Source organism: Nannospalax galili, unplaced genomic scaffold, assembly GCF_000622305.1.
Source record: "Nannospalax galili isolate Female #2095 unplaced genomic scaffold, S.galili_v1.0 scaffold351, whole genome shotgun sequence".
NCBI classification, from domain to species: domain Eukaryota; kingdom Metazoa; phylum Chordata; class Mammalia; order Rodentia; family Spalacidae; genus Nannospalax; species Nannospalax galili.
In genome coordinates this window covers 2,463,728-2,469,950 of record NW_008330327.1, presented here as the reverse complement: position 1 = coordinate 2,469,950, position 6,223 = coordinate 2,463,728, and the positions used below count along the sequence as shown (strand labels likewise).

Sequence of the window (6,223 nt, the reverse complement as noted above, 5' to 3'; positions counted from 1 at the left end):
TATATATATATGAAAAATACTTGATTTTTCTGGAAATAATTCCTATATAACCTGTGTTTTTGGTCACCTAACCTATGTTTTTGGCTAACCAACTCCTTTAGTTGTACAGACTCAGTGCTAGCAGGGACAGCTGGTTTTAAGTTTTCTTTTCATCTCCGAACCCCTCCTTTCTCTTCCTGTTTTCACTTCTGTAAAGGTGGCGCTTGCAGATGGATGTACAGTGGGAGAAGAGACAGTGAGAGCCTTCTGTAGATCAGCAGTTTCAGAAGGCAGGAATTTAGAAAGCGTGGAACACTGAGGCCCAACTCCTAGTTTCCTTTTGTTGTTGTTGTTGTTAGTACAGGTAGAGCTGTCAGCTCCCAGCAGGGTCAGTTAGGGATTTGGGACAAGTCAGCAAATATACAGTGTCTTGTAATGAGATTCGAAGCTCTTCCAAAGCTCTGTAAAGATAGTAAATATATGCCCTAGTAAGTATGTGCTCAAAGGTTGTTGGTGTGATTAAAAAAAAATCACTTCCTAGGAGAAGAGGAATGGTGATATTAAAAGTAATGTTTGTCTGTGACCCATTAGGCCCATAGGACAGTGTCCTTGCTCTGTGCGAAGTGTCCCTGGCATGTAGAGTCATGCCTATCACATGGTAAGGAATCAGTGTTTATTGAATGAAGAATTGACTTCAGTATCCTTAGAGTGAGAACGGAGTTTCATTCATGTTTTGTAGCAGGATGGAAATCTTTCTTAGATGAAGCCTTTGTGAGCTCGTGTTTAGAGCCAGACTCCCTAGAAGCAACAGGTGAGTCCTTTCCAGTCAGGTATTTCTCCACTACAAAAAAATTAGGTATGTTTCAAGCCTGTATGGTTTTAATCATTCCTAGAGTTAGTTCAGTGGCTCTGTGTGATACAGTGTAAATAAGTGTGTGTGATCCTAGAATGCCAATGATTCTGTTCTTTCCCACGATGAAGACACCAATGCATATAGTTCACTTTGGGCCAAGACCCAGATGCCACATAGCTGCTCTATTTCTCTTTTCTTTACTGTCTTAACTTCAACAGCAGATGCTCTGTGATTGGAAGAAACCATCACCAGCCTTCTCTGTCTGTCCTCTTATCTGAATGATAAAGGGTCAGAATATGACATCCAAAGCATTGGGTGCTTTTCACAAATAACAGATGCTTGACCTCAGTGGAGAATGAAAAGCCAGCAATTTAATTTAGACTGAGCAAAGATAGAGGTTTTCAAAGAAATCTGAAATTGATTAGATCCCAAAGCAATGACCTCAACGTTAAAAGAGCAGGTGGATTGGAAGCTTTGTGGTAAACTCTGATTCCCGTGACTCATTATAGACAAGTGATGAATAAACTAGAGGGATGAATAAATTACTTCGTAGCCTTATCCTTTTCTAGGGTGCCAACGGAGAAGAGAGTTAGATTTAGTAAGGAGTATTCTAAAAACCTGGTGGGGAAGCTCGCCCACACGTGTGTGCGCATGCATGTATGTGCATGTTGGGAGTGAGGAGCCCCTGTCTTATCTGTTGCTCCCTTAATGCTGCTCAGGATATTGGAACTATAAACTATAACTGTGTTATTTCTGCAAAGATAAGGCACCTGTGCTGAAAGTGGTTTTCTAAGCTGTGCCGTCCTGACTCCCATAAGGCAGCACATCTTTCTGGATGTAGCACAGACTTACAGGTAATTTGAAATTCCAGGCAGTACATTGCATATGGTCATAGCACCCCATCTGAACCATAAAGGTGACCAGGTCACTTGAAAGAGAAAAGCATGGAGCTGGGTAGATGGCTCAGTGGTTGAGAGCACTGGCTGCTTTATAGAGCACCTGGGTCCAGTTCCCAGCACCCACACAATGTCTAACACCCGACCCTAATTTCAGTTCCAGAGGATCTGTTGCCCACTTTTGGCCTCTGTGGGCATCAGATGACATGGATGCTCTTACATATAGGCAGAAGAAACATGCATATACATAAAATAAAATAAAAGAATGGGAACACTATTTACAATTTTGACCAATAACAGGTTAAAAATTTGAGCTGTTCCAGTATGTATGGTCATCCTACATAATGCAGCTCAGATTTATGCTACAAACTCATCAGAGAAGGACTTGTTCAAACTTGGCCAGCTCTATCCCTAGAGTTTTTGATTCAGTGCATTTAAGGTCAAGAATTTGCACATCAAACAGTTTCACTGGTAATGTTCACAGGGCCTAGTGTTTGAGAGCTTCCTAGACAGACTTGGCATTCTTGAACTAATAATTCTCAGTTGCTGGAGTTTTTAGCCCTTCATGTCCTCATTCCTCCACTAGATAGTCCTTTATAAACAGAAGTGCCCATCAAAAAGAAGACAAGATTGTTTTGCTGTTGTCTCAGTATAGCTAATCTTTTACTGAGTTACAGGGAATGTAGGAGCCAGGTGCAACCAACCTGACTTCTGGGTTCTCAGAACAGAGCTTTAGGCTTAGAAAAGCCTCAATAACTGGGTCCAATTCTAGAAATGTTTAGTAGGGTGAACATTGTTTCTAGAACTGATGTTCCTCTTCTGTTCAGCACTTGACTTCTGAAGCATCTTGAACCTATAGGAAGTGTCTTGACCTGTGCTCCCTCCCTTCCTCACTCACTGCCTTGTGGTAAAGACTAATGAAATGCTTAATTACTTCATAATTAATGTAGGAAATGGAAGGATGCTGGAGCTTTTTAAAGTCATTTGTTCATTAATTATGTAGCTTAGATTGAATAAGAAACTTTTAGATAGTTTAACTAAGGCAGATGTGAATGTGAACATTACTTGTAGACAAGTGGTCCTCAGATCACCAGCTTTGTTCATTAATTATGTAGCTTAGATTGAATAAGAAACTTTTAGATAGTTTTAGTAGTAAGGCAGATGTGAATGTGAACATTACTCGTAGACAAGTGGTCCTCAGATCACCAGTGTCAGCATCACCCAGGAAATTCCTTACACATGAACATTTACACACACACACACCCACACACACACACACACGTTTTTCAACCTGGATTTAATGAACTGGAACCCTGTGAGGATAGGCCCAAGGGTCTGTGTTACAACTGACTTCTAGGTGAGTCACTTGTAGGCTAAAGTTTGAAAGGCTTCCTATCTATTCTTCTGTCATATCTGTTGTTCCTCCTTGTCCCATCTGTCTTATCTGTTGTATCTAATCTCTTACCTGTTGTTTCAATTTATCTCTTTTAATCCTCAAAGGTATTAGAATGGCTGAATTATGTTTTCTAGTGATATTTTGTATAATTATATTTACTCCAATGATACAATCTTTATAAAAATATTGGTATTAGTTCTTATTCACTGAATACCCACTTCAGGTATTACTTTGTTAATTACTTCACAAATATTATCTGAATTAATGTTGTGTGGAAGAGGAAATGGGAATGGGGCTTAGGGAGCTTGGTGGACTGGCTATTAAGAAGGATGGTTATTTAGTACCTTATTGACTAGTCTAATCTTAACTGTTTTAAGTGTTTTGTTCTTTATTATCCTGAGTTTGAGAGACTTTCCATGCCTCCCGCTCTACCCTCCTTTCTGTGATAGTCTATTTAAAGATGTCAGTGATAATTTATCTTTAAAGTTATATAATACACGATGGAGGAAGAAAGTAGTTAAAGAGGATTGGAGAGGATAGGAAGATGGTGATGTGTGGATGACTGCTGGGTTATGGGGCAGGGCAGGGCAGGAAGCAAGCAAAACACAAGGCTGAGCAGATGGAAATCCTTTGGCTGTCGGAGCCCGCAGCAGTGCAAGGATGCCCGTCGTCCTGTGTGCTGGGGGTTCTGGCTCCTGCTGAGATCAGCTTTAAGGCCTGGCCTCTGGATACTCCCTTCCCCAGCTCCTGCTTCCTCAGCTGTGAAGTGGCACTTCTACACGTCAGCACGTGGTAGCTCTTTCCCCACACCCTGCGCACTTCCCCTAACTGGGTCTTCATGCTCTGTGTACCTTGGTATCCCCTCATTTCTCCCTTGGATTTAGTAGGCAAGACAATATATAGTTCATATGTACCTACTTAGAGTGTGATTGTACCTGTGTGCTTGTACCTGTAAATTTTATTAAAGTATAAAATTTATTTTGCATGTTTGTAGATCATAAAATGTTATTTTGATATTTATACTGAGTGCCTTATATTATTTTTAGCTTAATATCTAAATTATTGTAGCCCTAAAATTGTTCTTAAAAGACGACTATGTAAACTATTTTTTTCCTAGTGTCATTTTTATTCATTTTATCCATAGGATTAGTTATCCTTACTTGAAAAAAACAGTGGATGGATTGCATGGGATCAGTGAATGTGTTGACATTGTAGGTCTGTGTTGAGTCCTCTATGTGTAATTTGAAACAGTTAAAGTATCTTAAGTAACTTAGCTGATTAATTATAGACTGTATGTAAGTATCATATGAACTCAAATTTTTGCTATGCATAAGATAGATGTTTTATGGCTTATAATTAATTTTCTTTAACAGCAAATTTGTAATTTTAGTTGTTAGTAGGATTAACTTTCCAAATAATAACAAAGCTGAAAGTGTTTACCTGTATAAGCATGTATTCAAATAGATACAAATATATATGTGTACACTCATGCAATTGCAAAGAACCCCATTCATAATGAGAAGTAATATATTATAGTACGTTTGTATTTTGAGAAGCCATTTCAGCACCCTTTCCCAGGGTTTTAAAATGTCCCTGATCCATACCTTTAAACAGTCTATTTCATATTAGCAGAGATATGTCAGAAACCGCAATAGGAAATTCCAAATAATCATCAGTTACAGTATTTGAGGTTTGGGTCCCAAAATTAGCATTGGCAAATATATTAACATACCTATCAATCAATTACAGTTTTCAAGCACAGACTGACATGTCAGTAGAACATTAATGGGGATTGTCCAGTGCTGCCCAGAGCATTTGTTACCCAGCTGCATTGCTACCCAACTGAGAACTCCTCTTCCTTTCACACACTCCGGTTATTTCATGAAGAATTTGTTCTTACCTTCTTCTGGCCTCTCCTCTGCAAATCAAACGGCAGTCACTTGGGAAGATGGCTCAGTGTAGGTTCCAAAGGACATTTAAGCAGAGTTCTTGTTCATCTTTTAGAACCAGATGAAAAGCAGGAACTTGACAGAAACCACGAGATAATGGGTTGGTTGTCACTACTGAACTGGGCAGTTAAAACTTGCTGAAGGCTAGGAAGTGGAAGCGAGGAGGAAGGCAGTGCTGTTTTGATCTGTGCGGGTGTGTGGGTATCAGGCTGGTTGGTTCCTTTCCTTGCATAACACAAAAGCAACCTGGCCAAGTCTCTCTTGCCCCCACCCCCATCCCTTTTCTATTTCATTTTCCCAGGCTTCCTCTTCAACAGATGAGTGAACATACAGGACAAAACCTACATAGGCGTTCTACTCTAAAACTGTGATAAGAGGTGGAGAGCAAGATGCAGTTTTGTCTGGCTCACACTCCTAAGAAGAGATTGTCAGCCTTAATAGAGTGCCGCGGGTTCAGTGGTGGGTGGTCATTGGAGCTACCTGGAAATTTGGACTTAGCATTTACATAAAGAAGCGTATTGTCAACAATGACCAAATCCGTTACATAAGAGGTATTGCCGTCTGTTTTTATCCACATATGTGTTTCTATGTTTGTCCATTACTGACAAGCAGATCATGAGCAGGGCTTCAGATCAACTCCCCACATACTAATATTTTGCTAAGTTTGTGTTGTTTATGCTACTGTCCTGAGTCTTTATATTCTTGGTTCATTCCAAGCTCTGTAATATAGCGTGTAAAATTTTGCCTATGCCCTTCTCATTTAACAGGGGACAACAGCCTTTTTGGGTCCATGGCAGGATTGGTTCTCCCTTGCTATGATAAAATCCAAGAGCTTGGGTCATCTAGACACTCCTATTTACATGAAGTCATTGATATAAAATGGTATATTTGCGTGTTACCTGCATTTACCCTTATATAAATGTTTTCAATAAGCTCTAGATTACCTATAATACTTACCAGTGTAGATGCTGTATAGACCATTGTTAGTTTATTATGTAGGGAATGACAAAAGTCTGTATGTGTTCAGTACACACAGATCCATTTTTTTCTAGTATTTTTTAATCTGTAGATTGAACCTTGAACGCAGAACGAATAGATATGGATGGAGAACCACGTGCACTCAAAAGCTGACTATAGAAACCTCATCAAA

The 6,223-nt window shown here is 39.6% G+C and overlaps 2 protein-coding genes across 13 annotated transcripts in view; one reads left to right on the top strand and one right to left on the bottom strand.

Annotated features, from left to right (window-relative positions):
- P2ry14 (purinergic receptor P2Y14) overlaps positions 1 to 5,172 on the bottom strand; it is a 41,581-nt gene extending 36,409 nt beyond the window's left edge. Inside the window, exon 1 of the mRNA XM_008844866.3 lies at positions 5,025 to 5,172. The gene's annotated coding sequence lies outside the window, so the exon portion shown is untranslated. The remainder of the gene's footprint in view (positions 1 to 5,024) is intronic.
- The window catches only part of Med12l (mediator complex subunit 12L), a 343,300-nt gene that overhangs the window by 177,041 nt on the left and 160,036 nt on the right, over positions 1 to 6,223 (top strand). The gene's annotated exons all lie outside the window — the stretch shown is intronic.